Source organism: Lytechinus pictus, chromosome 1 (assembly GCF_037042905.1).
Source record: "Lytechinus pictus isolate F3 Inbred chromosome 1, Lp3.0, whole genome shotgun sequence".
In the NCBI taxonomy this organism is placed as follows: domain Eukaryota; kingdom Metazoa; phylum Echinodermata; class Echinoidea; order Temnopleuroida; family Toxopneustidae; genus Lytechinus; species Lytechinus pictus.
The window spans coordinates 37,966,898-37,977,942 of NC_087245.1; the positions used below are offsets into that span (position 1 = coordinate 37,966,898).

At 34.9% G+C, this 11,045-nt stretch overlaps 1 long non-coding RNA gene across 1 annotated transcript; it reads left to right on the plus strand.

The window, feature by feature from the left end:
- The first annotated feature begins 3,024 nt into the window (after window positions 1-3,024).
- LOC135154726 (uncharacterized) lies at window positions 3,025-5,410 on the plus strand. The gene is made up of 3 exons (XR_010294110.1): window positions 3,025-3,503; window positions 3,856-3,988; window positions 5,248-5,410. It is a non-coding gene; the product is annotated as an uncharacterized LOC135154726 (long non-coding RNA).
- Window positions 5,411-11,045: the final 5,635 nt, after the last annotated feature.

Sequence of the window (11,045 nt, forward strand, 5' to 3'; positions counted from 1 at the left end):
GGATGCTGATTGGGCGTTACTTGTACTTTTTTTTGCACGCAGCACCCTTTGTTTTGTTTTATCCACCATGGTAAGTAAGTATTGCATGTTAATTATATTTTTTGCACACAGCACTTTTTGTTATGTTTTTTTTTTATTCGTCATGTCCGTGAAGTGACTGTCCAATGCGGTCCAATGATGCACTGGCTACCCGGATGCATTATACCACATTCACGATGACATTGCATTAATAATTTTTATTACTGTAATTAACTATTTCTTAAACCATTCACTGAAGTGGTGTAAATGTACTTGAATTTTCTTCAAGAACATATATACAAAAGTAATAAAGCATTTGAGGAAATGCAGTTTGTTTCGATTTTGTTTTGAAATTCAATATTATTTTCGTCTTCAGACTCTCATTCTCTGATCGGCTAAAGGGGTATTACTTTGACAACAGTGTTACAGGTTATTTTGAATGATTTCAATTGTTTCGCTTTCAATGATTTCGCTTTCAGTCTATCATACTTTGACGGTGATCAACTGTAATTATCTTTATTACCATAAGGTCATTTCCTCCTTTCGTAGAACGATGGCCCGCACCCGGAAGGAGTATATAGGCCTATGCGATTAACTGTCACACCCAGGGCCATCGGAATGATTTTGATAGCTAATGGTACATGATTTGAAATTCTTTGAAATGAGTCATATATATTCACTTCCTGATATCGTTACCGTATCCCCTTCTCGCTCATCAATCCCCAAAAAACATACAAAACCATGTTACATCAATAATCAGGGAGTAGCCTGCCAGAATTAAAGACCGAGCATGCTTTTATTACCAATGTCTTCTTGCCACATAATCATTTGAAAACTTGAGACAATCAAAATTATCTAAAAACCCGATCAAAATATCAACTTATATTATTTTTCATATCTAGAATAAGATTAATTTTGATCTGTCCTATAAACGATATGGAACTCTTTCCTTAAGTTCCATACCCAGACCGATTTCCTAGGGTGAAAAACCAGAGATAAACTGTATAAGGAAAATGCTCTGGAAAAACCTAATGGAAAATGGCCTTAAAAGAATTCTGGTCAAAAAATGAGCTGAATCGATTTATGAACAACAATTTTAACCGTTCTAAATTTTTTTAAATTTTAAAATTATTGTAAGAAGATCTGACAAAACTAGAATGGCTACCACGCTTTTCTCCTTCCCAATTATACCTTCCCCGACATTCCTTTCTCCTCAAGCACAATAAACTTCCACCTGCATAAAATATTCAAACCTTCCCGCTTCCGCGGGCTCGTGGCCACTCGCCACAGAACCTGTTACGTAATCATTCATGAATGTGCATATACAAAATTTTCCTGCTCTACGATGTACCGCAGGAGAATAAATATATCTCACTATAGATAATGGGAAAACGAAGCACAAGTTGAAAGTTGTGATATATCAGCTGAAGACGGGATATTTTATTAACCACATCTTTATATTATCTCCAAGGCATATCCCGTTTAAAAGAAAAGAATAATGCGAGCGCGAAGCGCGAGGTGATTTTATTTTACATATTGATTTGAAAAGGAACATTTTAAGTATTGTTTTATGAGCATGATACATATCTCACCAATTTATTGGTGTGAGCGCTAAAGCAAGCTATTTTTTTTTTTTTTGGGGGGGGATACTGACCTTAAAATTGTAATTTGCAGAAATTTATGAACATGATACGTATATATCTCTCTAAATGAATAATAATGGTGCGAAGGGCGAGCTGAAGTTTGGGATATATTATCTGGAAATTTTGTAATCATGAATAGAAAACACATCTCCAAAACATGGTTTATGTATATAAATAATGCAAGCGCGAAGCGCGTGCTGAAATATGTGATAATTATATTGACCTGATAACGGTACATTTTTTTTACTAAGCACATTTTGTAATTGTGATGATGAAACATAATATCTCCGTAACATATCTCATTTAATAAATATTGAGATCGCATAGCATGAGCGAAACAATTTTGTTTATTTACTGGAATAAAGCGCTTGTATTGTAAGCATAAATCCAGTTAGGATACCATTTGGTATGGCAGAGAGGGCAGGGTGGCTGTTATTTCGATTTCCGTAAAATGGATTAATCCATACGTTCAACAGTCAACCTTGATACCTTAAACCAATAATACATAATACAATTTGGTATATAAGCATGAGAAGGGGGGGGGTGTCAGATTTCGACCTCTTCAAAATAGTCGTAAACCGTTTTCATGCGAGGGAGCGTAGAGACCGAGCACGAAACTTTTCCACTTGAACCCGTGGATACATCGCATTTCCAACCTGCCATCGGGTAGAGCTGTCAATGGATAATGTGCAGTGGCCCTCACAATACAGGATATTTTTAATACTGTCTTGTATGCAAGCGAGCGTACCGATCAAGCAAGACAATTTGCAAATGTCAACGTTACGTACCTTTTGTTAACCGTTTTCATGAATATTAATGAGATACTCCGCGTGGATGACAAAGTCGACGTAATAAACAGAACAGGAACAGTGTAGGACTATACAGAGATCAACACACAGATAGAGAGAGTGACGGTGTCGGCCTCTTAACTAGAGAAGGAGGGTGTGATCGAGAAATAGAGCAGATAAGATACAAAGAGGAAGAAGGAAATAGGAAAAATTTAAAAAACGGAGAAAATGAGAAGAGAGGGTGAAATGAGGAAACAGAAGGTGCGAAAAAGAAGAAGTCGACTTTTTTTTGCTGATTAGATTGATTTTTAATTTGACTATTTTTCGAGAAGATTCTATATTTTCAGCAAATATGGATCAGCATACAATTCGGTATGTACCATAATATTTCAGTTATATTACGAAGTACCTGCATGAGAATTTGGGTCATTTTCTCCTTTCCCAATTAATATTTTCACATTTTATAAGTCATTATTTTACGTCAGAATGTACTTTCAATGCAAATCCATTGTCACATTGAAAATACATTTTATTTTATTTATTTATTTGTCATTTTTTTAGCAAAATTATTTAACCTTATCTTGTACTCTAGCAAGGTTGCATAGAGACAGGAATTTGATTTTACTCTTCAATGAGCAGAGCTTCTTTAATTTAGGTTGCCATCGATGACCATAGCTAATTGAAATAGTTACTTTTGTCCAGGGCAGTGGATTTTTCCATGCCGTGCTTGGATAGGTCCCTTTTGTCCCTGGCAGGGATCCATTCCTTTTGACCAGCTGCTTGGGATAGTTTAGGGCAAGGGTGTGTGTGCAGTAGTTTTCCATTGGGTTTTGGGAGACACCATTTTTAACTTCGGTGAGCACACAGCGTATGGTTCTGAAGCCAGTAGAGAAATTGCTATTTTTGCTTACCATTCTGAAGGCATATCTCTAGGCTTTTTTTCTTTTGGAGCAGCCTTATTTTCCAGTTTGTGAGCTGATAATCTTTATTACCTGCATGAGGTCAGAAAGCAGTATTTAAATCATTTTTTAGCCTGTTTTGCTGAAAGTCATCGGTGAGTGTAAATGACTTTTCCATCCTTAAATTTTGTTATACAAAAAGAAAAAGGAAGAAGAAAAATAACATGTATAATATAATGTGAATTAAGATGTGATTTATTGTGATAGTTTTGTAGAAATCAATATACATTTTTTTGGGTTTATAGAGACTTTAATGTTGTTGAAAAGTTACATTTGAAGTTAAAGCTTATACTAGTTAGTAATCAAATGTTTGAAAAAGTAAGATAAATAAATGAATGAACTTCAGACAAGTTTGAATTGGATTTATAAATGCTATTTACAAGTAAGAGAAGAAATATTTGTTTTAGGATATATTGTAGAAAGGGTTTTGGTTTATTTAAATTTTAGATTGTGCCAAGGTGGGACGTAATTCCCTGAGACTTCTGGTCATAGAAGCCGAGCACTTCCGAAAGTCGCGAAGGACGCAGAGATTCCCCGAGATTCACCGAGAGTAACCGAACAAGAGATACGATTGATTTTGGTGACGTATACACGTGATTGGTTGTCGAACTGAAGCAGGAATATATGATAGAACTACACGGATGAGAATGATAATCCGATGGACATTAATAGTTCATTTATTTAGAAACCTGATTTTATAGTGAGAACTCTCGATATATGTTGTTGCTTTTATTTATCTCAGTCCTTGACTGATGTTGGATATAAACACTTGTGTTTGTGGATGGATCAATACAAGATCCTCACAGTTAATGTTAGTGATGAGATGAGGCAAACGATAGTTCAGAGGAATAAACGACAGTTTTAGAAAAACTCTGATGATAACAGTGAAGTTGAGATTATATTTGAATTTATGATGTTCTTGGTGAAATGGTAAACTGCATGGAGTTCGCAGTATTGTTTGAAAATGAAGTGTTTTATAATATGTGATTAGAACAAAGGGTCGAGAAGCTTTTGACTTTAGTGTTATATTGGTTATATCATATTTGAATGTGAGTCAGGTTATGAGTGGATCAGTACAGGATCCTTCATAGTTAGAGTGAGTGGTGTTATTGAAAAACAAAACAATTATTTTGATGATATGTTAAAGATAGACAAACTTTGAAACAGGTCGATCAAAGGTACATTCAGTTGTAAAGATATATATATATATATCAATTTTGGGTGTCTCGAGACAAGGTAAATTTGAAATGGAAATAAGTGATATCTTTTTGAGAATCTACATTGTATTTTTTTTTGGTCCTGAATTTTATCAGAAAGAAACCATTTTTATTTCTAATTGTAAACCAACAAAATTATACTGAAATAAATTGTAAATAATATCATACTGAATGGCACAAGTTTTTTATTTGAGTATATCCATGTGACATCCATATCGGATTGATTTTTATATGTGTAATTCCAATGGGGTTTGGATGGGGGGGGGGGGCAGGGTAGACCGAAAAATCAGCCGGTCAGGGATATGCTCAGCTGTTTTCGGTCAGGTGTATATTTTATTTATTTATTTCCGGTCAGGTATATTATTTTTCGGACAGGGATATGTTTTATTATTTATTTTTTCGGTCAGGGATATTTTTTATTTATTTGTTTCTTCGGTCAGGGATATGCTCCCCTCGGAGTTCGTCTAGGTTTTTTCAGTCTAGTGGCAGGGGAGTCAGCCCTCTAAAAATTATTCAACTAAAATATAACCTTTTGCCTTTATCAGAAATACATAGTTTGTGCTTTGACTTCTATTTTCAAGGGTTTTAACCTTGACTTTGAAAAGTTTACCGTCTTGTACAGATCTAGAAATCCTCACCATCTGAGTCTGAGACGGAGTGAGATCTATATGAGCATGAGACACTCAATATTGTCACAAAGCTACCCAACTTTCTTGACCTATCACCTAGATTATATCTGGACAGACGAAACAGCGATCCCTAATTCTACTGATGACGGGTGTTATTTTAAAAAGTAATAAAGCAGTTTGTATATAGATTTTGCTTTGAACTTCAATATTATGTTTGTTTTTAGACCCTCATTTTTTGATGGTGATCATGATCGGCTAATGGGACCATTTGATGACATATACAGTAGTTACAGATTGTTTTGAATAATTTCAATCAAATTAATTTCGCTGTCAGTATATACTTTGACGATGATAATTGTCATTATGTTTATAACCATGTACTGGCGTAGTACAATGTTAATTTCTCCTATGTAGAATGATAACCCGGTGATCGATCGTATGCGGCGATACGACCAATTGAGCGTAGGTGTGACACCCAGGCCCGTCGAAATGTATACGATGATCTGAATTCTAGGAAATTAGTCATATCTCACTAAGTAGATAATGCGAAAACGAAGCGCGAGTTTAAATTTGTGACATAATTTTATATGGGATATGTTATTAAAAACAATTTTACATTATAGTTTAAAAGAAAAGAATGACGCGAGCGCAAAGCGCGAGCTATTTTTTTTTTGCATGTTGACTTGAAAAGAATCATTTAAAAGTACCTTTTATGAGCATGATATATATCTCACTAAATTATTGGTGTGAGCGTGAAGAGCAAGCTATTTTTTAAATACTGACTTTAAAATGGCCATTTTTGATAACAATTTGCATAAATTTATGAACATTTTGTATTTTGTATGTATAACAAACTTTTGTTTATTTAGTTATGTCCTCAGATCCAGCTGGCACAAAAAGGTATATAGGTTGTGCTTATACCTATATAGGACTAAAATGTTAATTTGGGTGGCAAAGTTGTTACAAAATGTTTAAAGTATCTGTTTTATTTTAATTTGCTGAAAATGCAAAAGAAATGTATGAAAAATATACAGCTATAGCATGCTCAGGTTTTTCGCCTTTTTTCCTTGACACAGCGTGAAAACGAGCATTTCTGAGCAAACAGATTTCTGCGAGCTGTACAAAAATGATCAGTGCTCACTCAAGTGTAACATTCTGTCCAAACTTTTACTTTCATTTGATAAATGAGACCCAAACTCAAGAACAAATGTGAAAAAATTATCCCATGCTGTTTATATATTTTTCCATTCCCAGTACTTTTTTTCAAAGTGTAATCTTTTAATTGATACGCACAAGTCATAGACTTAATGTACTATTACTTCGATTGTAGCATAATGATGGATATCTAGTCATCATCACAGGTTCAACTTCCAAGGAGAGTTTTGACTGTCTTCATTTTGGTCTAAACTTAAAAATAATCCCAACTCTTTGTGAGACGTGTTCTCAGATTAAAAAAAAGAATCTTGCACTGAACTTTTCCTTTATTGTTTATTCCATTCGATAAAGGTATAGCTCATGCACGGACCCAATTTCCTAAAGACTCCCTGTTGTGGTGACCGTGCCATGCGAGCGGAAATCGCGAGACGAAATTTTTGATAAACTGTCATAAAAGAGGGGTTTTAACTAGTTTGTTATAGAATTAATATCATCTTATGGAATAAACAACAACAACATGTAGGCCTACTTGGCAAATAAAATAATGCGAGCGCACAGCGCAAAAAACTGCAAACGATGTTAAAACATAAAATGGACATTTTACAGAGCACTTAAAAAAATCAATTTGTAAATAAAAGAAAATATTGAATACTCGATGTCTGAGCTGAAATATGCTTTGTAAACTTGATATCTTAAGCTACATATCAGCCTATTGAGCAAGATGTGTATCTCATTGAACAGGTAATGCGAGCGCGAGCAAAAATTTAATCTAGTGCACGTACGACATGAAATATTTTTTAAAATAATTTTCCAAGACTTCCCCTGACCTTATTTTATTCACTTGTCTCCCTCCTCTTATTTTTCCTCCTTTCTTTCCCCTTCTTTTTCTTTCTTTCCCCCTTTTTTCATTTTTTTATTGGTCATGATTTTTTTTTTGAGAGGTGGTGGTGGGGGGGGGGGGGGAAGTGCCCCAAGCCCCCCATCTGTACGCAACTGTTATTTATTATTTTCCAACTTTTTATAGGGTAATACATCCAGGGGTGGGGCAAAAAATCATTTTGCCCCACCCGAATATTTTTTTGGTGAGGGGGGGCTCTGATGATTTGTGAATACACACCATTACTTACAGCTCAGCTAGTGCCCCCGGCCCGAGAAATAATAGCTGCCAGGCATGCAAAAGTCGTTCAAGGATTGGGCGCCTTTGCATGGCTTTATAATTATTTTGAACGACTTTCGTATCAAATTTGATATACGGTATATGGCTTAGAGGGCAGCAACACACGGTAATTTGTACTCAAGGCACGTATGTTCACGGCCTCAAATCAGTGGAGCGCGCCATTGAAAGGCCTTCCCGCCTAGCCGTATTGTTAGCGACGTTCGTGAGCATCACTTTGCTCACTCTCTAAAATGTCTGCGACATTAAAATCATAAAAACAATGGAATCGTTAAATTTCAGTGAGGCTATGAATGATTATCATTTACGTTGACTATCAGTGTACCAACATATACCAAATTTAAAATCAAGTGTTGGTAAAACGTCGAATTATCAGTCATTTCGATGCAATCCCAAAATTGATGAAAATATAACAGAAATTTGATATAGCATTGCAAAATCCTTATTTTTGAATCACCTTAATTTTTTATTTTCTTTAAAAGCATCTTAGTACATTTCCTAGAATTTTTCATAACTGATAACGGTGGTGGATTATTTATTCTAGTTTTTTTAAGGAAATGACAGGCATTTGAAATCAGGTAAATTTTTAAAAGAAAATCGTTAGATTCGAACAACTTACTAATAGTTCTCCGAAAGAAGAGTTATATTCTATGTTTTGTGTTGTAAATGATACATGACGATAAATTCTACGAGTATATCAATGCATGTTGGATAACCTTTTCCACGATGAGTTTCGTAATTGAGAGAAAAATCAAGTTCATTCCTAGCACACGAGCCGCAGAATGATAAATTTTAGCGTGCGCACACGGGCTGATCGCCGTGTCTGCGGGGACGGATATCTAGTCCCATACTGGTGTAAGGTGGTCTTTTCCACGTACCTTTTCCCCTTGTAATGATCACTTCGCACTTTAGTGCTTAATTTTGACACTTAATCTGTGAAATTAACGGTTTAACGATTTTGGAAAAAACGCTCGGAATATACCTGACACATAAATGATTTCATTTTCGAGAATTATTATTTCTTTCCTGAATTACCAAAAGGCAAATTTAGGTCAAGATTGCATTATGTAACATACTCACATTGACTGTATATACGTAGCGCATATCTATTACAATTGTCCTGATGAAAATATATGTTATAGAATCATATTGTATGCAAAAATCATGATGGGTGTCATGGTCTGAGTTTTCTTTGTGTATACTGCATGATTCCAATTTCATTTGAACATGTCATTGTATGCAATGGCAATTTCAATGAGTTTATAATTATCTTTTGTTTAGTCAGCGTTTATTCTTCAATGTGCAGAATTGGTTTGCAAGAGCTCATTCCTGGCACTTCGACTAAAGATGGATATGATACTTTATTAATAACGGTTATCCATTTTTAAAAACAATATTTATTTACTGCAGCCAAGGAGTTCCTGACAAAATTCATTTCTTTGACTATAAACTAGTATGAATGTCCCCGGAATGGTCTTAAGATAAAAAAGAAATACCTTTTTTTTCCGCAAATAAATACTAGTTGTAGCTGTAAAATTACAGTGTCTTCCTTTCCTCTTAATTTAATATTTTAGTATTTAATTTACATAACCTGAATGAAGGAGGATTCGGAACGATAATTGTATGATGATTGAAAGGACCCCTCCCCCAAAAAATAATAATGAATTAGAATAAATGAATAAATGATTAAATGAATAAATGAATAAATGAATAGATGAATAAATGAATAAATAAATAAATGAAATTAAAAAATAAAAGTCAGTAATCTTTAACAGAATAGTTCGAAAGCTTATTTCCAGTGGGGTCCTCAACACGTATATTATAATCATAAAAGGTAAAATCTGTTTACACTATAAAAACCAATAGGAATTACTATAAAAAATACATAAGATCTTGAGATGGTATATGTACAAGAAATATATTTAAAAAAAATAGAAAGAAGAAATTAGAAGGTATGATGTTGTCTCAAGCGGATCGGCAGAAGGGGGCGTTCCTTTCCCCCTCTCTTTCATATAAACCTGGTGAGTTATGTATAATATTATCTCAATATTAATTCTATAACAAACTACTTAAAATCCTCATTTCATGACAGTTTAACAAAAATTTCGGCTTGCGATTTGCGCTCGCATTGATTGTTGAAAATATATTAACTCGTGCATCATAATTACAAAAGTGCTTTAAATGTCCAGTTTTCAAGCCATAATATTAAGAGATTTCGCGCTCTCATTAGGCTTATTACATTAATAAATAAGATATTGATTTAATAATCACTATGTCATTTTTTTAGAATGGAATATCGACAAGTTTTATTTCGTGCTTAGGAAGAGAAATAGGAAGATAGTCATCATTTTCATTTGATGACAAAATGTTCTTAGGATGTCCCGGTCCTATATGTCAAAGCTAAAAGGAATAATATTAAAACATATCAGCTTATTTTAAACTGTGATCCATATCCACCTCACAATTTTCCTACAAAGTGCTTGAAATACAGAGCTTAAATTGTCCCTTTTTCAGATCGGAATATCAAATGTTTTAAGCTCGCGCTTCGCACTCGCTTTATTGATTTTCATGATAAAAAAAGTAATTAATGCCCAGATTCTAGGTCGCGCATGTTTATTCAGATACGCAGCTTGTTCTCTATTTTAAACCGTGATTACACTTACCGTGTTTACACTTAATCGGCATTTGAATCGGCTCGCGGTTCTGAACCGCGAGCCGATGCAGCATCGGCTTTTTCATAGCGTGTAAACGCGAGTAACTTGAATCGGCTCGCGGTTCAGAACCGGCAATTTGCACCACCAAAGTAGTAGGTTCTGAACCGCGAGCCGATGCAGAATCGGCTTTTTTACTACGTGTAAACAGAAAGCCGATTCTGCACCGGCAATTTGTGCGCATTTCAATTACTTTACCATTGTGACGTATTTGTTAGCGCACTGATCCAGCGTTGTCTTTATTATGACGTATATTGTAGGTATGCGTATCATTTCAAGTTTTTGCATCGGCTCGCGGTTCTGAACCGTGAGCTGTAACAACGTGTAAACGCAATCCAAATGCCGATTCTGCATCGGCAATTGGTTCAGAACCAATTGCCGATTAAGTGTAAACACGGTAACAGTCTTGATCGGCTTTTGGTTCAGAACCAAAAGTCGATGCAGAATCGGCTTTTGGTTTATCTTGCACTGCGTTTACACGCTGTTACAGCTCACGGTTCAGAACCGCGAGCCGATGCAAAAGCCGATTAAGTGTAAACACGGTATAAATCATCCAATATATCAAACATTTTCTGCTCGCGCTTTGTGCTCGCATTATTAATGTAGAAATATTTCCAATTATCATTTTCATGATTTACAAAAAATTAGCAGTGTCCCATTTTTAGGTGGAAATCTCGATTTTTTCCGCATGCGCTTCGCGCTCGCATAAATTGTTAAGTTATATACTTATCCTTATCACGATTACAAAAAG